Below are 22,360 nucleotides of genomic sequence, written 5' to 3'. Positions count from 1 at the left end.
TTTGGTACCCTTCCCCAGATTTGTACCTCGACACAATCTTGTCTCGGAGCTCTACGAACAATTCCTTCGACCTCGTGGCTTGATTTTTGCTCTGACATGCACTGTCAACTGTGGGACCTTATATAGACAGGTGTGTGCCTTTCCAAATCATGTCCAATCAATTGGATTTACCACAGGTGGACTCCAATCTAGTTGTTGAAACATCTCAAGGATGATCAATGGAAACAGGATGCACCTGAGCTCAATTTTGAATCTCATAGCAAAGGGTCTGAATAGTTATTCTGTAAATAAGGTATTTATGTATTTTATTTTTCTAAAAATGTGTGTAGATTGCTGAGGGGGGGGGGGAAGTATTTAATCCATTTTAGAATAAGGCTGTCACTGTATTTCTCACAGATCACACAGACCCAAAAATAATTTGAAAACAAATCAAACATTGATAAACTCCCATATGTGTTTAGCGAAATAACACAATGTGAAATCACAGCAGAAAGATTTGTGACCCGTTGTCATGAAAACAGGGCAACCGGTGGAACACAAACAACACTGTTAAATACATCCCATTTTTATCTGTTTACTTATCTTCCCCTACTTTTCATGCTACAACTATTAACATATTGTTAAAAACACTGTACAACGCTGATAATGTAACATTTGCAACTTCTTTATCCTTTTGAAATCTTAATGAGTGCAAATTTTACTGTACATTGTTTTGTTTCTTCTCACTTTTGTTCATTGTTTATTTTACTTGCTTTGGCAATGTAAACATATTTTTCCCATACCAATAAAGCCCCATTGAATTGAATTGAGAGGGAGGGAGGGAGGGAGGGAGAGAGGGAGAGAGGGAGAGAGGGAGAGAGGGAGAGAGGGAGAGAGGGAGAGAGGGAGAGAGGGAGAGAGGGAGAGAGGGAGAGAGAGATGGATGATGGGAACTCATGGGGACTCAAAAGCCTAAAAAAAAATATGCCATGACTGACTTTCGTCTGTCCTTCAAGAGGAGCATGCTCACTTTCATATTATAAATGTTATAATATACTGACTTGTCCTTGATGTCATTCAACTGGGTCCAACCGAAACCCCATTTTGTTCCCTCTAATATAATTCCAGTGTGCAGCTCATAACTGAAATCCCTTAAGCTTTGGTTCCCAAGTACAAAATGCCAATGATACATTCAGAGAAAGTCAAAAACCACTCTTGGCACAACTGTGGGAAGCATTGGCGTCAACATGGGCCAGCTTTCCCGTGGAACGCTTTCGACACCTTGTAGAGTCCATGCTCCGACGAAATGAGGCTGTTCTGAGGGCAAAAGGGGGTGCAACTCAATATTAGGCAGTTGTTCCTAATGTTTTGTACACTCTGTAGTAGTAAAGGGGGGGGGGGGGGGGGAGTGAAACGCTGAAGCTGAAGTTGATGTTGAAGCTATAAAGTTGCTTCAGTACCGGGGAATGGACAGTCTTGTCCATTGAAGGTTGAAGGTGAAGGTTGAAGGTGGCCAACCTTCAATGCATACATGGTGGTATATTGGTATACCTGCAAAGCACTGGAGTGGGTATGTCTTCCTTGTGGTCTGGTCTGTCTCCATAAAAGGCCTATGTTGTGCTGAGAAATACCATGTACAGGGAAAATATCAAAACATCTAAACCCTACTGCATTTGACTATACACATTTCTAGCACTGTATCCCTCATCTCCACTGTTTCCAAAGCTGAGCCACCTCTGGCTTGGAGAGAAAAACGAAAAATGTCAGAGTATTTAATGTACGCCTCCATGTACTATAGTGTTATCACATGCCAGATTTTCATCCATGTCAGATTCCTTATTTTACAGGTCTTTGTATATGCACAAAGACATTCTCTAAACATTGACCACACAGTCTAGATATCACAAACATGTATAAAGTCATGCAGAGAGCGTGTTGTTTTTTCCAGAGTGTGTAACTATGGGTCAAAGTTCTCTCTGGAATTTAGAACCAAACCGGAAGAACCTGTGGAGCTCCCCACAGAGATTTGTTTAATTTGCTTACAGGATTCATGAACTCTGCTTTTAACTCAGGAACTCAACTCTGCTCTCACTCACTACGTCCTATCCTATAAAAAAAAAATATTGGCACGAATAGGGTGAGAAAAACTTAGCAAACTCAGCCAAAATAGACAATAAAGCAGTATAGGGGAGAGGAGAAAAACATGGCAGATTGCAAGAGGGTTGATTCAGTGCAAGGCAGCAAGGGCTTTGGGTTTTTCTTCTTTTTCTTCCTCCTCTCTTTCCCAAATGATTCACAGTGGAAAGAAAAGCCCTTTTCCCTGTCCTCACATGAACTTGAACATGAGCTTCCTGTTATAGGCTGGGAGGAGGAAACACCCAGAGCAGAGAGAGAGCAGAGAGAGGCAGAGAGCAGGGTCATATTCACTAGCCACCAAACAGAAGAAAACTGACTCAAAATGAAACGCTTGTTTTTGTTTTCTGTTGCAAAACCTTTCGCTACGGTGTCCACTATAAATACGACCCAAAGCTGAACAGAGCGGAGAGAGAGCAGAGAGCTCAGTCACACTGGTTGACAGAGGCAGGCCTTCTGTGTCTCGCCCCCTCCCTGGAAGAAAACTAACATGCCAAGGATCTCTTTCTCTCTCCCTACCCTCTCTCGCTACTTCCTGAACTCTTCACCGAACGCCTGAGAAATTAGGTCAAAGCTGGAATCCGTTTGCGATATTACGACAACAAAGAAGTCACTGCATTGCACGTGCGATAAAAGAGAATTGCACGCTGCTCTATGTTTGCTACATACTTCAGTCTGAGACTGCCATCGTTGAAGTTGTTTGTTATGACGTCAAAATGAGGGGTGCTGCTTTACCCACAGGTGTTCTGGTTCTGGCCCAACCCATCGGTTCCTGGAACCAATCATAATAGTTAGAATGTGTTTGATATTCTACAAAACGCTCCAGACTCATTGCGGAGAGGAAACTAATGTGAGTGGCGTGGCGTTGGGGTAGCCAGGCAACCACAGCTTGGCAACTAAAATAATAACAACTGTGGGGTCGGCCAGTGGCGCTGTTTCCCCTTACTGTAGATTCCATCTTTAAGTGTTCCATGCAAAGACATTATAGACAGTATGCACACATACTGTAGAGTAGAAGCATGTGTAAAATGACGTCACGGTGCTTGCTTTGCGAGTACCACTTCCTACCAATTCGGCCCATACCTGGTGCGAACTCGGGACCTCTGCCTTGCTAGCACATGTGACCACCCTACTGAAGTGTCTTACCAGTCGGCACCACACGAAAAGCTAGCTACTCTCTGGCACAAGTGGGGACACTTCAGGCTGAGGAGTAAGTTTCACACATCCCCATGTGCTACACATGCACACACACAAGCATGCACACGCACATGTACACACACATGCGCGCACACACACACACACTGCAGCTAACTACAAATACAAGCCGTGTCACAGGGAAATCGTATTACCAGGGGAACAGTGAAATATAATCTCCATAGACTACACTAGCTATATTATATATTTTACCGCGTCTGGGCGTAAAATGGCGCCAGAACAAATGGCAGCAGTTTTACGGGCGCCCAACCAATTGTGCTATTACGTGTTTTTTTCGCTTTATTTGTAACTTGTTTTGCACATAATGTTTCTGCAACCGTATCTTACGGCAGAAAATAGCTTCTGGATATCAGGACAGCGATCACTCACCTCGGATTAGACAAAGGTTTGTTCTTCAACAAGCAGGACACACAGGACATTCTCCGAACACGTGACAAGGCCAAAATCCCAGTTATTTGCAAGAGGAAGAGACGCAGGTACAGAGGACACAGAGCGGGATGCATCGTAAGGATTTGCAGAAGGCGAGTGGGAAAAATGCCGTTACCGGCAATATTACTCGTCAACGTGCAATCATTTGGACAATAAATTACACGAGGTACGATCACGAATATCCTACCAACGGGACATCAAAAACTGTAATATCTTATGTTTCATGGAATTGTGGCTGAATGATGACATGGATATTCAGCTAGCGGGATATACGCTGCACCGGCAAGATAGAACAGCACACTCCGAGACGAGGAGGGGCGGTCTGTGCATATTTGTAAACAAGAGCTGGTGCACGAAATCTAAGGAAGTCTCAAGATTTTGCTCGCCTGAAGTAGAGTATCTCGTGATAAAATGCAGACCACACTATTTGCCTAGAGAGAGTTTTCAGCTATACTTTTCGTGGCTGTTTATTTACCACCACAGACAGATGCTGGCACTAAGACCGCACTCAGTCAGCTGTATAAGGAAATAAGCAAACAGGAAACCGCTCACCCAGAGGCAACGCTCCTAGTGGCCGGAGACTTTAATGCAGGGAAACTTAAATCAGTTCTACCTCCTTTCTATCAACATGTTAAATGTGCAACCATAGGGAAAACAATTCTAGATCACCTGTACTCCACACACAGAGACGCGTACAAAGCTCTCCCTTGCCCTCCATTTGGTAAATTCAACCAAGATTCTATCCTCCTGATTCCTGCTTACAAGCAAAAATTAAAGCAGGAAGCACCAGTGACTTGGTCTATAAAAAAGTGGTCAGGTGAAGCAGATACTAAACTACAGGACTGTTTTGCTATCACAGACTGGAACATGTTACAAGATTCTTCCGATGGCATTGAGGAGTACACCATATCAGTCACTGGCTTTATCAATAAGTGCATCGAGGACGTCGTCCCCACAGTGACTGTTCGTACATACCCGAACCAAAAGCCATAGATTACAGGCAACATTCGCACTGAGCTAAAGGGTAGAGCTGCCGCTTTCTAGCTGCGGGACTCTAACCTGGAAGCTTATAAGAAATCCTGCTATGCCCTCCGATGAACCATCAAACAGGCAAAGAGTCAATACAGGGCTAAGATTGAATCGTACTACACCGGCTCCAACGCTCGTCTTGTGTGTCAGGGCTTGCAAACTATTACAGACTACAAAGGGAAGCACAGCCGCGAGCTGCCCAGTGACACGAGCCTACCATACGAGCTAAATCACTTCTGTGCTCGTTTCGAGGTAAGCAACACTGAGGCATGCATGAGAGAATCAGCTGTTCCGGATGACTGTGTGATCACGCTCTCCGTAGCCAACGTGAGTAAGACCTTTAAACAGGTCAACATTTACAAGGCTGTGGGGCCAGACGGATTACCAGGACGTGTGCTCCAGGCATGTGCTGACCAACTGGCAGGTGTCTTCATTGACATTTTCAACATGTCCCTGATTGAATCTGTAATACCAACATTATCAAGCAGACCACCATAGTCCCTGTGCCCAAGAACACGAAGGCAACCTGCCTAAATGACTACAGCCCCGTAGCACTCACGTCTGTAGCCATGAAGTGCTTTGAAAGGCTGGTAATGGCTCATATCAACACCATTATCCCAGAAACCCTAGACCCACTCCAATTTGCATACTGCCCAAACAGATCCAAAGATGATGGAATCTCTATTGCACTCCACACTGCCCTTTCCCACCTGGACAAAAGGAACACCTACGTGAGAATGATATTCATTGACTACAGCTCAGCGTTCAACACCATAGTACCCTCAAAGCTCATCACTAAGCTAAGGATCCTGGGACTAAACACCTCCCTCTGCAACTGGATCCTGCTCTTCCTGACGGGCCGCCCCCATGTGGTGAGGGTAGGTTGCAACACATCTGCCACACTCATCCTCAACACTGGAGCCCCTCAGGGGTGCGTGCTCAGTCCCCCCCTTTACTTCCTGTTCAACCACGACTGCATGGCCAGGCACGACTCCAACACCATCCTTAAGTTCGCAGACGACACAACAGTGTAGGCCTGATCACCGACAACGACGAGACAGCCTATAGGGAGCAGGTCAGAGACCTGGCCGGGTGGTGCCAGAAAAACAACCTATCCCTCAACGTAACAAAGATTAAGGAGATGATTGTGAACTACAGGAAAAGGAGGATCGAGCACGCTCCAATTCTCATCGACAGGGCTGTAGTGGAGCAGGTTGAGAGCTTCAAGTTCCTTGGTGTCCACATCACCAACAAACTAGAATGCTCCAAACACACCAAGACAGTCGTAAAGAGGGCCCGACAAAGCCTATTCCCCCTCAGGAAACTAAAAAGATTTGGCATGGGTCCTCAGATCCACAAAAGGTTATACAGCTGCAACATCGAGAGCATCTTGACTGGTTGCATTAATGCCTTGAACGGCAATTGCTCGGCCTCCGACCGCAAGGCACTACAGATGGTTGTGCGTACGGCCCAGTACATCACTGGGGCTAAGTTGCCTGCCATCCAGGACCTCTACACCAGGCGGTGTCAGAGGAAGGCCCTAAAAATTGTCAAAGACCCCAGTCATAGACAGTTCTCTCTACTACCACATGGCAAGCGGTACGGAGTGCCAAGTCTTGGACAAAAAGGATTCTCAAAAGTTTTTACCCCCAAGCCACAAGACTCCTGAACAAGAAATGAAATGGATACCCAGACTATTTGTATTGTGTGCCCCCCCCCAACCACTCTTTTACGCTGCTGCTACTCTCTGTTTATCATATACAGTGGGGCAAAGAAGTATTTAGTCAGACACCAATTGTGCAAGTTCTCCCACTTAAAAAGATGAGAGAGGCCTGTAATTTTCATCATAGGTACACGTCAACTATGACAGACAAAATGAGAAAAAAAATCCAGAAAATCACATTGTAAGATTTTTAATGAATTTATTTGCAAAATATGGTGGAAAATAAGTATTTGGTCAATAACAAAAGTTTATCTCAATACTTTGTTATATACCCATTGTTGGCAATGACAGAGGTCAAACGTTTTCTGTAAGTCTTCACAAGGTTTTCACACACTGTTGCTGGTATTTTGGCCCATTCCTCCATGCAGATCTCCTCTAGAGCAGTGATGTTTTGGGGCTGTTTCTGGGCAACACGGACTTTCAACTCCCTCCAAAGATTTTCTATGGGGTTGAGATCTGGAGACTGTCTAGGCCACTCCAGGACCTTGAAATGCTTCTTACGAAGCCACTCCTTCATTGCCCAGGCGGTGTGTTTGGGATCATTGTCATGCTGAAAGACCCAGCCATGTTTCATCTTCAATGCCCTTGCTGATGGAAGGAGGTTTTCACTCAAAATCTCACGATACATGGCCCCATTCATTCTTTCCTTTACACGGATCAGTCGTCCTGGTCCCTTTGCAGAAAAACAGCCCCAAAGCATGATGTTTCCACCCCCATGCTTCACAGTAGGTATGGTGTTCTTTGGATGCAACTCAGCATTCTTTGTCCTCCAAACACGACGAGTTGAGTTTTTACCAAAAAGTTATATTTTGGTTTCATCTGACCATATGACATTCTCCCAATCTTCTTCTGGATCATCCAAATGCTCTCTAGCAAACTTCAGACGGGCCTGGACATGTACTGGCTTAAGCAGGGGGACATGTCTGGCACTGCAGGATTTGAGTCCCTGGCGGCGTAGTGTGTTACTGATGGTAGGCTTTGTTACTTTGGTCCCAGCTCTCTGCAGGTCATTCACTAGGTCCCCCCGTGTGATTCTGGGATTTTTGCTCACCGTTCTTGTGATTATTTTGAACCCACGGGGTCAGATCTTGCGTGGAGCCCCAGATCGAGGGAGATTATCAGTGGTCTTGTATGTCTTCCATTTCCTAATAATTGCTCCCACAGTTGATTTCTTCAAACCAAGCTGCTTACCTATTGCAGATTCAGTCTTCCCAGCCTGGTGCAGGTCTACAATTTTGTTTCTGGTGTCCTTTGACAGCACTTTGGTCTTGGCCATAGTGGAGTTTGGAGTGTGACTGTTTGAGGTTGTGGACAGGTGTCTTTTATACTGATAACAAGTTCAAACAGGTGCCATTAATACAGGTAATGAGTGGAGGACAGAGGAGCCTCTTAAAGAAGAAGTTACAGGTCTGTGAGAGCCAGAAATCTTGCTTGTTTGTAGGTGACCAAATACTTATTTTCCACCATAATTTGCAAATAAATTCATTAAAAATCCTACAATGTGATTTTCTGGATTTTTTTTCTCATTTTGTCTGTCATAGTTGAAGTGTATCTATGATGAAATTTACAGGCCTCTCTCATCTTTTTAAGTGGGAGAACTTGCACAATTGGTGGCTGACTAAATACTTATTTGCCCCACTGTATGCATAGTCACTTTAACTATACATTCATGTACATACTACCTCAATTGCCAGCAGCATACCACCCTGCATACCACTGCTGGCTTGCTTCTGAAGCTAAGCAGGGTTGGTCCTGGTCAGTCCCTGGATGGGAGACCAGATGCTGCTGGAAGTGGTGTTGGAGGGCCAGTAGGAGGCACTCTTTCCTCTGGTCTAAAAAAATACCCCAATGCCCCAGGGCAGTGATTGGGGACACTGCCCTGTATAGGGTGCCGTCTTTCGGATGGGACGTTAAACGGGTGTCCTGACTCTCTGAGGTCATTAAAGATCCCATGGCACTTATCGTAAGAGTAGGGGTGTTAACCCTGGTGTCCTGGCTAAATTCCCAATCTGGCCCTCAAACCATCATGGTCACCTAATAATCCCCAGTTTACAATTGGCTTATTCATCCCCCTCCTCTCCCCTGTAACTATTCCCCAGGTCGTTGCTGCAAATGAGAACGTGTTCTCAGTCAACTTACCTGGTAAAATAACGGTAAAATAAATAAATAAAATTAAATTGGCCCGACCAACCAGTGCCCCCGCTCATTGGCTAACCGGGCTATCTGCATTGTGTCCCACCACCCACCAACCCCTCTTTTACGCTACTGCTACTCTCTGTTTATCATATATGCATAGTCACTTTAACCATATCTACATGTACATACTATCTCAATCAGCCCGACTAACCAGTGCCTGTATATAGCCTCGCTACTGTATATAGCCTTGCTACTGTATTTTTCACTCTCTTTTTTACTGTTGTTTTTATTTCTTTACTTACCAATTGTTCACTTAATACCTTTTTTTGCACTGTTGGTCAGAGCCTGTAAGTAAGCAGTTTACTGTAAGGTCTACACCTGTTGTATTCGGCGCATGTGACAAATACATTTTGATTTGATTATCCCTACTTTAGCTTCACACTGGTACAGGGGGCTTTGTAACATTTAAAACTCCTGTCACAAGTCGAAACTAACTACTTCTGCACTTTTTTTGTTATTCTGTTCTAGAGTAAACTGAGGGTAAATCATGCCACTGACAAAGTCATGCAAATCACAAGTCCACAGGCTCTCTCTCTTTCTTTACTGCTTAGGATCTGAGAAACCAGCCCTTGTCCATTGTCTCCAGCCACCTGTGTTTGCCTCGTTGCCTCGTTTTCCCCAGAGCACAATGGCTTTCCTGTTTATAGCCACAAGTGTGTTTTATAAACGTACAATATACTGGTTATTAATATATCACATTAAAGATGCCTATCACCCTGAGCCATCAGGGGTCACAGGGTCATGATGATCTGTTACATACTTGGCCCCTGTCTGCTCCTCTTTCCAGAGAGCAGCAAGGAGAGGAGAGAATGTGGCCGGCGACAAATGCCAAGTTTCTGTCATCCGTTGCTGCGGCTCCCAGAATTTTGGGAAACATCGCTTCAGTGCGATTGACAGGCTGGGTTCGGCATCACCAGAGTACCAGAGCACTAGGCCAGGCAACAAAATAAGCTTCCAGTTGCAGACGCAGCACTAAAATAGCCAGATGTGCAGAAAGAAAACCTACGACTGTCTTATTAGGCCCGACCGGCCCGGCCCAGGCCATGACACTTATAACTTTGATTGTGTAAAATAAAAAAAAGCTTGCCAACCGAATGACAGGAGGAGCAAATTGAATGTTATCTTTGGCAGAAGCAGGAGAGCAGTGAGAGACAACTATTAAACAAATGGAAATAAAGTCTCAGGGCGACCGATTGATTTCCCAAGAGTTGTCAGAGAGTAAAACTCTCCCTTAATACTGTCAATTAGAAAATGTTTGATTTGAAGCTGTTAATGTAAATTAAGATGGGGCATAGTTCTAAATATTGATAATTCTTTAAAGAATATATATACAGTATATATAAATATATACATAAATACATCATCTCTCTCTCAGTTGAATTGTGCAGGTGACAGCTTTGGCTGTGAGAGTAAACCTGTCATGTAGGGCCTACTCTGAGTACCGACCCCAGTGCTGTGACTGACAAGGTTTAAGGCTCAAGGCTCAAATGAAGACGTAATCAACATTTTCTGCCACGTTTACAGGAGATATTTCGGATCAATGTCTCTAAACATGGGCCTTTTCAGATAGATGAAGATTGGTCAGGGCATATAGACAGAGTATGTGATCTTTTTCACATGAACAAGTTTTCCCACTGCATATTTGATTTAGAAATGATAAGCTTATTCATTCTCTATAGAACTAATAACCATTACTTGACAATCATTATAAATAAGAAATACAAGTTTCACTCAATGTTTTCATTTGTAATGCAGATCTAAAATGTAATGCATTATGCACTGAATCATATTACAATATGTTTCACACAGAAACTACAGTACATTTAAATCATATTTTGGAAGGTTCCTCATTACGATTTAAACTGTTATTGTGTCACTGAATAGTTACATAATAAAAAAATAAAACCTACCTGTTATAACAACATCTATAATATGCATTCTTCAATTCTTTTACTTTCTGTTGATCTGAAATGTCCACTTCTTCAGTGTCGGAGGTGGAGCAGCCAGCACTGAAACACAGAAATCACAGCACATTTTAGCACTTTAACAGGAACACCCTTGTATCTTTGCATCTGAAAATGACAAATGATCACCAGCAAAAAAAGGCAAATAGTAAAAATATTCTGAGGATGACTTACAGCTAAATAATTTTAGGCTATAGTAGGCCATTTTCTTCCACATACACACAGGAAGCTTTGCTGAGATTATTATCAACATCATACCAAAACTCCAACTCATTTCAACTCCTCAAAGAAGGCAATTGTCTCCCAACTTTCAATAGTTCCCTTTTTCATAAAAAAAAAAAGGTTTAGACCTATAGAGGCTTGATGCCCAAATATCACTTTTCAATGACAGTATAATAGGCTATAATCCATTTTAAAACATATTTGAGGGAAAACCACATGGAAACAAAACGACACAATCAAATCTGACCCCAGAGTCGGATAATTTACGAATAAACAGCTCAAATTGGCGAAATAACATTTGTTTTCTTAAATGCACGGTTGTTCAAATGACACAAATGCACATTTTAAAATGATGTGTCGTCTTTATGGTGGATTAGTAGAGATGGTAAGGCTATAAGCATTGTATTTCAGCTCTCTGTTAAGAACAACAAAGAGAAAAGGTATCATATAAACCATGCACTAAAACTGACATCTTTCTTTATTTAACTGCAATTGTGAATTTAAGGCTATAGCCTATCATCCTCCTTTAATCAAAATAGAAATACATTATACATTGATCTTGGTTTGTTTTGTTTTATGTCATTGTAATGATCAACATAAACAATTTGGGGGCGATTTAAGTTTGCGGTTGAAATAACTACCCGCGAAAACTTAATTCATTCTTGCCTACGACTGTAGAACATCTCAGTCTCTGAATCGTGTCATCCACCCCACTGAAAATACATGCTATCCACCGGCAAGATAACACACGATTTGGAACGGCTATTCCCTACAATAAATGCGGTTTATTTAGTATTTTTATGGAGCACGTTAACTTACGTTTAGTTTATTGTCTTCAAAACATCTGTGTTTTCCTCATTTCTCCTCGTAGTTTGTCATTGAATCACGGAAAATGAGTATTGCTTGTGGGAAAAAGAAGACTAACCTCGACGCCAATTTCAAAATGAAGTTCAAGTTCAAGTCCCGAGCAGTCACCGCTGTGTTTGTCTGTCTCTGTAACTGTCGTGTCCTCGCTGCACCGCGGCAACAATGACGCGAGTGTGAGAAAAGACGACGAGGCTACGTAGTGATCCGCGCTCTTGAGGCGATACATTGTAACAGTGTAGCAAAGTAGGCCTATGTCAACTTCGGCAAAGAAGCATCCATAGCAAAAAGAGCTGTGTTACGTTCGCCGGCTCTTTTAGAAATATTCATAAAGACTAGGCTACCAGCATTTCCTCGCTCGCCACATCCGCGGCGGGGCCGGACTATCAGTAGAGCAGACAGACTCACTGTGTTCCCCTCTGCTATAGCTCAAATAGATTTGACAAGTTCAGCTAAGGTGAAATGTGATTCGCTGCACTATCTCAGCTATGAAACACACTGTACCTAGCATAGGCCCACTACAATTACATATTTACAAAAGATAAGAGATAGTCGTTAGTGTGGAGCATTAGCCTACTGCGAACAAACAACAATGCACACGCATCCGAATTAATATTGCTCTGAAAAACTCGAGGCACCACGTTTAGGCTACTCCTGTTAATGTATTTATTACACTCGTTTTTATTACACGTGTAGTTGTTCCGTAAGAAAACATGGAAAACATTGCCTTTCAATAACGCAATCAGAATTCGTTCGGCCTATCCAAGTGTTAAATTGAGTCCTGAACTGTCAATGTATACTTACGAGAATAGATTTGAGACTCGTGTTCATATAGGCTAGCCTTGCCTACTGTCAGCATATTTGGTCATTTTACCGAGACAGTTTCAATTCAATGCAAATGAGAGGCATAGGTCTAGGTCTAAAACACATTCTGTCAATGTAGGCCATCATAACAATTTCATAATAATTTCCAGGCATGTAGGCCTAGCCTATTCTCCCGAAATTGCTTAGCCAAATAGGCACCCAAAAAAACGAGTAGGCTATAGGCCTAGGCCCAATGCACCTGTTTAGCCTACCTGTGTCAACTGGAATAAAGTTATTCTTCTTCCTCCATGCATTCAGTGTCAGGTGATATCATGCCTGGATTTGATTTGGCTATATTATTCCATGTCAACAGATATGATTTAGCTATTGTATTCTGTTATACTGTATGTTTATAGGAATTATAGATAAGTGGTAGCTAATTTGTGGTATACTAAAGGTATTGTAAAGGATCATGGTGCAAGACTAGAAGACACTTTTCCCCATAATTAGCCTATGGCTATAACACACTCGGGTGACTTTACAGGCTATAGGCTACAGTGCTCCCGTTATTTAATTTGGATAACAGGGCTCCCATAGGCCCGCAGTTCAGGAAAAAAGTTTATATAAATGTATTTGGTTTTAGAATGCTAAAAAATATATGATAGGGCCTACATAAAGTTTTACTCATACTTATTCCAAATTCTATGGAAGCCAGTTCCAGCCACTCCCTCAAAAAATCTGACTACAATTTATGAGACAGTGGGTGATTATTATGAGATTCACTGCCTTCATAAAGTATCCATACCCCTTGACTTATTCCGCATTTTGTTGTGGTACAACCTGAATTCAAAATGGATTAAAACTATTTTTTTCTCACCCATCTACACAAAGTGCCCCATAATGACGAAGTGAAAACATGTTTTAAGATTTTTTTGCAAATTTATTGAAATTGAAATACAAAAATATCTCATTTACATAAGTATTCACACCCCTGAGTCAATACTTTGCAAAAGCACCGTTGGCAGCGATTACAGCTGAGTCTTTCGAAGTAAGTCTCTAAGAGCTTTCCACACCTGGATTGTGCAACATTTTCCCATTATCCTTTTGAAAATTCTTCAAGCTCTGTAAAATTGGTTGTTGTTCATTGCTATACAACCACTTTCAGGTCTTGACATATATTTTCAAGTAGATGTACATTCTCTCAACCAGTTTCACCTGGAATGCTTTTCCAACAGTCTTGAAGGAGTTCCCACATATGCTGAGCAGTTGTTGGCTGCTTTTCCTTTACTCTGCGGTCCAACTCATCCCAAACTGTCACACCCTGATCTGTTTCACCTGTCTTTGTGCTTGCCTCCACCCCCCACCAGGTGTCTCCCATCTCCCCTCATTATCCCCTGTGTATTTATACCTGTGTTCTCTATCTGTTGCCAGTTAGTTTTGTTCGCCAAGCCTACCAGCGTTTTTCCCCATGCTCCTGTCTTTTCTATATTTCCTGTTTTCTAGTTTTCCCAGTTTTGACCATTCTGCCTGCCTGCCATCCTGTACCTTGCCCCACCACACTGGATTATTGACCTCTGCCTGCCCTTGACCTGTCGTTTTGCCTGCCCCTGTTCTAGTATTAAACTTTTGTTACTTTGACACAGTCTGCATCTGGGTCTTCCCTAAAACGTGATAGTACGAACTGGCCCTGACAGACCCAGCAGACTTAGACCAGCTCCACAATACTGTCTCCCTGCAAGGAGCCACCATTGGACGACATAAGGTGTTACTGCAATGTCTTATGGAGGGATTCCATACCCTGGCAGAACGCAATGACCAGGATTTCAAGACTTGCTGGAGCGCTACGCTGGAGATTCCGGAACCTGCCGGGCTTTTCTCTCCCAGTGCTCCCTCATTTTCGAGTTGCAGCCTTCTTCATTCCCCTCGGACCGCTCGAGGATAGTGTACATCATAACGCTGATGTCCGGGAGGGCACTCGCCTAGGCTACGGCGGTTTGGGAGCAACAGTCCGCCATCTGTCTCAGTCTAGAGGAGTTCATGGCGGAAGTTCGGAAGGTGTTTGATTCTCCATTGTCCGGGAGAAAGGCTGCTCGTAAGTTGCTCCAGCTACATCAAAACTCCCGTAGTGTGGCAGACTACGCAGTGGATTTTTGCATGTTGGCGGCTGAGAGTGCCTAGAACCCGGAAGCATTGTTCGACATGTTCCTTATAATCCACAGATTATTGGAGGTGGTCAAAGATGAGCTTAAAGCCCGGGAGCTGCCCATGGACCTTGACTCCGTCATAGCCTTGACCATCCGGATCGATGGTCAGCTTTGTAAACGTAGGAGGGAGAGAGAATTTGTGCCCTGTCGCCCTCGTTCACCCTCGATTCCCACCTCGCCTCCGAAGAATCCCGGAGACACCCGAAGTCTACATGTCCGAGTGAACCCGAAGTCACCCGAGTACTCTAGGGAATCACAGAGGGCTGCTGACTCGCCTCCTTCGGAGTCCAGGCACCTGGGCATGTCTAGATTGACTCCGGTTGAGCGCTTATGCTGACTCTACAGCTAGAGCTGTCTATATTGTGGGGCTATGGGACATTTCGTAGCTACCTGCCCATTAAAAAAACAGGCTCATCAAGAAGGGGTGAGTACTCTGGTGGGCCTTATGGAGAACTTTTCCTGTCTCCTTACTTGCACCCCTTTCCATGCCATCCTGCTGTGGGGGAACCAGTCGAAATCTCTTCGGGTACTCATTAACTCTGGGGCCGATGAGAGTTTTTTGGATGCTACCATGACATCCGAGCTGGGCATCCCCACTCAGCCCCTCTCCATTCCCATGGACGTTAGAGTGCTGGACGGGTGCTCTATAGGCCGGGTCACTTACAATACCACTCCCATCAACCTACGAGTGTCAGGGCACCACAGCGAGGCAATCCAATTTATGCTGATTAAGTCTCCTCAGGTTCACGTGGTATTGGGATTCTCTTGGCTCCAGCGACACAATCCCATCATAGACTGGACTGCTGGTGCCATTATGGGCTGGAGCCCATTCTGCCATGCCTATTGTCTGAAGTCGGCGCAGCCTGCCCCAGGACGTCTTCCTGTGGGCTCAGAAGTTGCCCCGGACCTCTCCCACAGAGTACCAGGACCTCCTGGAGGTGTTCAGTAAGGCCCGGGCCACTTCGCTTCCGCCACACGACCCTATGACTGCGAGATTGACCTTCTCCCAGGCACCACTCCGCCCCGGGGACCACTGTACTCTGTCTGGTCCGGAGACCAAGGCTATGGAGACCTACATTGAGGACTCTCTAGCAGCAGGGTTCATCCATCCTTCTGCCTTCCCCGCTGGCGCAGGGTTCTTCTTTGTGGAGAAGAAGGACAAAACCCTTTGCCCGTGCATTGACTACCGGGGCATCAACGACATCACGGTGAAGAACCGCTACCCGCTACCACTCATCTACTCAGCCTTCGAGCCACTCCAGGAGGCAACCGTGTTCTCCAAGCTGGACCTACAGAACGCCTACCACCTGGTGCAGATACGGGAATGGGACAATTGGAAGACTGCCTTCAACACGGCCAGCAGTCACGAGTATCTGGTCATGTCATTTCTCCTTACTAATGCCCCAGCTGTTTTCCAGGCTCTGGTTAATGATGTTCTCCGCGACATGTTGAACCGGTTCGTCTTCATCTACCTCGACAACATCCTCGTCTTCTCCAGCTCCGCCCAAGAACACATGCTTCACGTCCAACAGGTTCTCCAACGCCTCCTGGAGAACCAGCTTTTTGTGAAAGCGGAGAAGTGCGAATTCCATCGCTCCACCATCCCCTTCCTGGGTTACATCATCGCTGCAGGGAGTGTACAGACGGATCCCGGGAAGGTGAGTGGTGATGGATTGGCCCCAGCCTACGTCCAGGGTGTAGCTGAAACGTTTCCTGGGATTCGCCAACTTTTATCGCTGCTTTATCCTGGGTTACAGTAAACTGGCTTCCCCACTGTCTGCACTCACTTCTCCCAAGGTTCCATTCATGTGGTCCCCAGCTGCTGACTCGTTTCACCACAGCTCCCATCTTGGTTCATCCTGACCTGTCCCGCCAGTTCGTGGTGAAGGCCAATGCTTCGGATGTCATATTGGGAGCTGTCCTGTCCCAGGGTTCTGCCCTGGACCTCAAGTGACATCCCTGCGCCTTCTTCTCCCATTGCCTCAATGCCACAAAGAGGACTTATGATGTGGGGAATCGGGAGCTTCTCGTGGTGAAGATGGCATTGGAGGAGTGGAGGCACTGGCTGGAGGGGGCGGAACATCCATTCATTGTCTGGACCGACCATAAGAACCTATATTATCTCTGCACAGCCAAGCGTCTCAATTCCAAGCAAGGTAGGTGGCCCTGCTCTTCACCCAGTTCAAATTCTCCCTCTCCTACCGACCGGGATCCAAGAACATCAAGCCGGATGCGCTGTCACGCCGCTATAGCCCTGTGGCTACACCCTAAGACCCCGAGACCATCCTTCCCACCTCGTGTCTGGTGACGGCACTCAGCTGGGGAATAGAGAAGCAGGTCCGTTAGGTGCAGCATTCCCAGCCAAACCCCGGGGGGCCCAGATAACCGAATGTTCCACCCCCAGTCCAACGGCCAGTCAGAGCAAGCTAACCAAGACTTGTAAAAAACTTTTCGCTGCCTGGTCTCCACCAACCCCACCACCTGAAGCCAGCAGCTTGTGTGGGTTGAATACGCCCGCAACACCCTTCCTTGCTCTGCTACGTGTCTCTCGCCCTTTGAGTGTTCCCTGGACTATCAGCTCCGGCTCTTCCCTGAGCAAGAGGAAGAGGTCGGCATACCTTTGGCCCAGATCTTTGTCCGCCGCTGTCGTCGTACCTGGAAGAGAGCACGGTCGGCCCTTCTCAAGACCACCTCCAGGTATCGACGACAAGCGGACCGCCACCGGACCCCGGCTCCCCGGTACCGTCTCGGGCAGAAGGTATGGCTGTCCACCCGGGATCTGCCCCTCTGGGTCGAGTCCCACAATTTTTCCCCCCAGTTTATCGGCCATTTCCCCATCTCCAAGATTATTATCCCCTCTGCAGTTAGTCTTCTGTGGCCCCGTACCCTCCATATCTACTGCAAAGATAGCCTGCAGAGTTCTGTCCTACTTGATCTCATCCCGTCAGAGGATGCCTGAATATTTTTTTTAAATGCCTTCCTCACCATCTTAAATAATCATGCCCCATTCAAGAAATTTAGAACCAGGAACAGATATAGCCCTTGGTTCTCTCCAGACCTGACTGCCCTTAACCAACACAAAAACATCCTATGGCGTTCTGCATTAGCATCAAACAGCCCCCGTGATATGCAACTTTTCAGGGAAGCTAGAAACCAATATACACAGGCAGTTAGAAAAGCCAAGGTTTTTTCAAGCAGAAATTTGCTTCCTGCAACACAAACTCAAAAAAGTTCTGTGACACTGTGTCCATGGAGAATAAGAACACCTCCTCCCAGCTGCCCACTGCACTGAGGATAGGAAACACTGTCACCACCGATAAATCCACTATAATTGAGAATTTCAAAAGCATTTTTCTACGGCTGGCCATGCTTTCCACCTGGCTACCCCTACCCCGGTCAACAGCACTGCACCCCCCACAGCAACTCACCCAAGCCTTCCCCATTTCTCCTTCTCCCAAATCCAGTCAGCTAATGTTCTGAAGGAGCTGCAAATCTGGACCCTTTCTTTCTAAAATTATCTGCCGAAATTGTTGCAATCCCTATTCAACCTCTCTTTTCAACCTCTCTTTCGTGTCGTCTGAGATTCCCAAAAATTGGAAAGCAGCTGCGGTCATCCCCCTCTTCGAAGGGGGGGGGGGGGGGGGCACTCTTGACCCAAACTGCTACAGACCTATATCTATCCTACCCTGCCTTTCTAAGGTCTTCGAAAGCTAAGTCAACAAACAGATTACCGACCATTTAGAATCCCACCATACCTTCTCCGCTATGCAATCTGGTTTCAGAGCTGGTCATGGGTGCACCTCAGCCACGCTCAAGGTCCTAAACGATATCCTAACCGCCATCGATAAGAAACAATACTGTGCAGCCGTATTCATTGACCTGGCCAAGGCTTTTGACTCTGTCAATCACCACATCCTCATCGGCAGACTCGACAGCCTTGGTTTCTCAAATGATTGCCTCGCCTGGTTCACCAACTACTTCTCTGATAGAGTTCAGTGTGTCAAATCGGAGGGCCTGTTGTCCGGGCCTCTGGCAGTCTCTATGGGGGTGCCACAGGGTTCAATTCTTGGACCGACTCTCTTCTCTGTATACATCGATGATGTCGCTCTTGCTGCTGGTGAGTCTCTGATCCACCTCTCCGCAGACGACACCCTACTGTATACTTCTGGCCCTTCTTTGGACACTGTGTTAACAACCCTCCAGATGAGCTTCAATGTCATACAACTCTCCTTCCGTGGCCTCCAATTGCTCTTAAATACAAGTAAAACTATGCTCTTCAACCGATCGCGGCCTGCACCTGCCCGCCCATCCAACATCACTACTCTGGACGGTTCTGATTTAGAATATGTGGACAACTACAAATACCTAGGTGTCTGGTTAGACTGTAAACTCTCCTTCCAGACTCACATCAAACATCTCCAATCCAAAGTTAAGTCTAGAATTGGCTTCCTATTTCGCAACAAAGCATCCTTCACTCATGCTGCCAAACATACCCTTGTAAAACTGACCATCCTACCGGTCCTCGACTTCGGAGATGTCATTTACAAAATAGCCACCAATACCCTACTCAATAAATTGGATGCAGTCTATCACAGTGCCATCCGATTTGTCACCAAAGCCCCATATACTTCCCACCACTGCGACCTGTACGCTCTCGTTGGCTGGCCCTCGCTTCATACTCGTCGCCAAACCCACTGGCTCCAGGTCATCTACAAGACCCTGCTAGGTAAAGTCCCCCTTATCTCAGCTCGCTGGTCACCATAGCAGCACCCACCTGTAGCACACACTCCAGCAGGTATATCTCACTGGTCACCCCCAAAACCAATTCTTCCTTTGGCCGCCTCTCTTTCCAGGTCTCTGCTGCCAATGACTGGAATGAACTACAAAAATCTCTGAAACTGGAAACACTTATCTCCCTCACTAGCTTTAAGCACCAGCTGTCAGAGCAGCTCTCTGTACATAGCCCATCTATAATTTAGCCCAAACAACTACCTCTCCCCCTACTGTATTTATTTATTTTTTCTCCTTTGCACCCCATTATTTCTATCTCTACTTTGCACATTCTTCCACTGCAAATCTACCATTCCAGTGTTTTACTTGCTATATTGTATTTACTTCGCCACCACTGCCTTTTTTTTGCCTTTCCCACCCTTATCTCACCTCATTTGCTCACATTGTATATAGACTTATTTTTCTTGTTTTACTCCATGTGTAACTCTGTGTGGTGTATGTGTCGAACTGCTTTGCTTTTTCTTGGCCAGGTCGCAATTGTAAATGAGAACTTGTTCTCAACTTGCCTACCTGGTTAAATAAAGGTTAAATAAAAAAAACATAACTTTTCTAGAAATACTGGGGTGCAAAAGAGCAGAAAAGTAAATGTAAACAATATGGGGATGAGATAGTTAGATTGGATGGGCTATTTACAGATGGGCTATGTACAGCTGCAGTGATCGGTTAGCTGCTCGGATAGCTGATGTTTAAAGTTAGTGAGGGAAATATAAGTCTACAGCTTCAGTGATTTTTGCAATTCGTTCCAGTCATTGGCAGCAGAGAACTGGAAGGAAAGGCGGCCAAAAAGGTGTTGGCTTTGGGGATGACCAGTGAGATATACCTGCTGGAACGCGTGCTACGGGTGGGTGTTGTTATTGTGACCAGTGAGCTGAGATAAGGCAGCGTTTTACCTAGCAAAGACTTACAGATGACCTGGAGCCAGTGGGTCTGGCGAAGAATATGTAGCGGGGGCCAGCCGACTAGAGCGTACAGGTTGCAGTGGTGGGTGGTATAAGGGGCTTTGGTAACAAAACGGAAGGCACTGTGATATACTGCATCCAGTTTGCTGAGTAGAGTGTTGGAAGCTATTTTGTAAATTACATCGCCAAAGTCGAGGATCGGTAGGATAGTCAGTTTTACTAGGGTATGTTTGGCAGCGTGAGTGAAGGAGGCTTTGTTGCGAAATAGAAAGCCGATTGTAGATTTAATTTTGGATTGGAGATGTTAAATATGAGCCTGGAAGGAGAGTTTACAGTCTAGCCAGAAACCTAGGTATTTGTAGTGGTCCACATATTCTAAATCAAAACCGTCCAGAGTAGTGATGCTAGTCGGGCGGGCAGGTGCGTGCAGCAAACGGTTGAGGAGCATGCATTTAGTTTTACTAGCGTTTAAGAGCAGTTGGAGGCCACATAAGGAATGTTGTATGGCATTGAAGCTCGTTTGGAGGTTTGTTAGCACAGTGTCCAAAGAAGCGCCAGATGTATACAGAAGGGTGTCGTCTGCGTAGAGGAGGATCAGGGAATCACCAGCAGCAAGAGCGACATCGTTGATATACAGAGAAGAGAGTTGGCCTGAGAATTGAACCCTGTGGTACCCCCATAGAGACTGCCAGAGGTCCGGACACCAGGCCCTCCGATTTGACACACTGAACTCTGTCTGAGAAGTAGTTGGTGGACCAGGTGAGGCAGTCATTTGAGATACCAAGGCTGTTGAGTCTGCCGATAAGAATACGGTGATTGACAGAGTCGAAAGCCTTGGCCAGGTCGATGAAGACGGCTGCACAGTACAATCTTTTATCGATGGCGTTTATGATATCATTTAGTACCTTGAGCGTGACTGAGGTGCACCCGTGACCAGCTTGGAAACCGGATTGCACAGCGGAGAAGGTACGGTGGGATTCGAAATGGTCAGTGATCTGTTTATTAACTTGGCTTTCAAAGACTTTAGAAAGGCAGGGCAGGATGGATATAGGTCTATAACAGTTTGGGTCTAGAGTGTCACCCCCTTTGAAGAGGGTGATGACCGCGGCAGCTTTCCAATCTTTAGGGATCTCGGACGATACGAAAGAGAGGTTGAACAGACTGGTAATAGGGGTTGCAACAATGGCGGCAAATCATTTTAGAAAGAGAGGGTCCAGATTGTCTAACCCAGCTGATTTGCACGGGTCCAGGTTTTGCAGCTCTTTCAGAAAATCTGCTATCTGGATTTGGGTGAAGGAAAAGCTGGGGACTCTTGGGCAAGTAGCTGCGGGAGGTGCTGAGCTGTTTGCCGGGGTTGGGGTAGCCAGGAGGAAAGCATGGCCAGCCGTAGAGAAATGCTTATCGAAATTTTCGATTTTCGTGGATTTATCAGTGGTGACAGTGTTACCTAGCCTCAATGCAGTGGGCAGCTGGGAGGAGGTGCTCTTCTTCTCCATGGACTTCACAGTGTCCCAAAAGTTTTTGGAGTTAGAGTTTCAGGATGAAAATTTCTGTTTGAAAAAGCTAGCTTTGCTTTCCTGACTGACTGCGTGTATTGGTTTCTGACTTCCCTGAAAAGTTGCATATCGCGGGGACTATTCGATGCTATTGCAGTCTGCCACAGGATGTTTTTGTGCTGATCGAGGGCAGTCAGGTCTGGAGTGAAACAAGGGCTATTCCTGTTCTTAGTTCTACATTTTCTACATTTTTTGAAAGGGGAATGCTTATTTAAGATGGTGAGGAAATTACTTTTAAAGAATGACCAGGCATCCTCGACTGACGGGATGAGGTCAATATCCTTCCAGGATACCCGGGCCAGTTTGATTAGAAAGGCCTGCTCGCAGAAGTGTTTTAGGGAGCGTTTGACAG

The 22,360-nt window shown here is 45.5% G+C and overlaps 1 long non-coding RNA gene across 1 annotated transcript in view; it reads right to left on the bottom strand.

Annotated features, from left to right (window-relative positions):
* LOC129838237 (uncharacterized) overlaps nucleotides 1–12,325 on the bottom strand; it is a 47,155-nt gene extending 34,830 nt beyond the window's left edge. Inside the window, exons 1-2 of the long non-coding RNA XR_008756840.1 lie at nucleotides 11,710–12,325; nucleotides 10,615–10,713 (exon numbers count right to left, since the gene is read on the bottom strand). This is a non-coding gene — a long non-coding RNA (uncharacterized LOC129838237). The remainder of the gene's footprint in view (nucleotides 1–10,614; nucleotides 10,714–11,709) is intronic.
* Between the last annotated feature and the right edge of the window lie 10,035 nt (nucleotides 12,326–22,360).

The sequence above is a fragment of the Salvelinus fontinalis genome, chromosome 39 (genome assembly GCF_029448725.1).
Source record: "Salvelinus fontinalis isolate EN_2023a chromosome 39, ASM2944872v1, whole genome shotgun sequence".
Lineage (NCBI taxonomy): Eukaryota > Metazoa > Chordata > Actinopteri > Salmoniformes > Salmonidae > Salvelinus > Salvelinus fontinalis.
The sequence above is the reverse complement of the archived record's forward strand: the minus strand, read 5'-3'. Positions and strand labels throughout refer to the sequence as shown.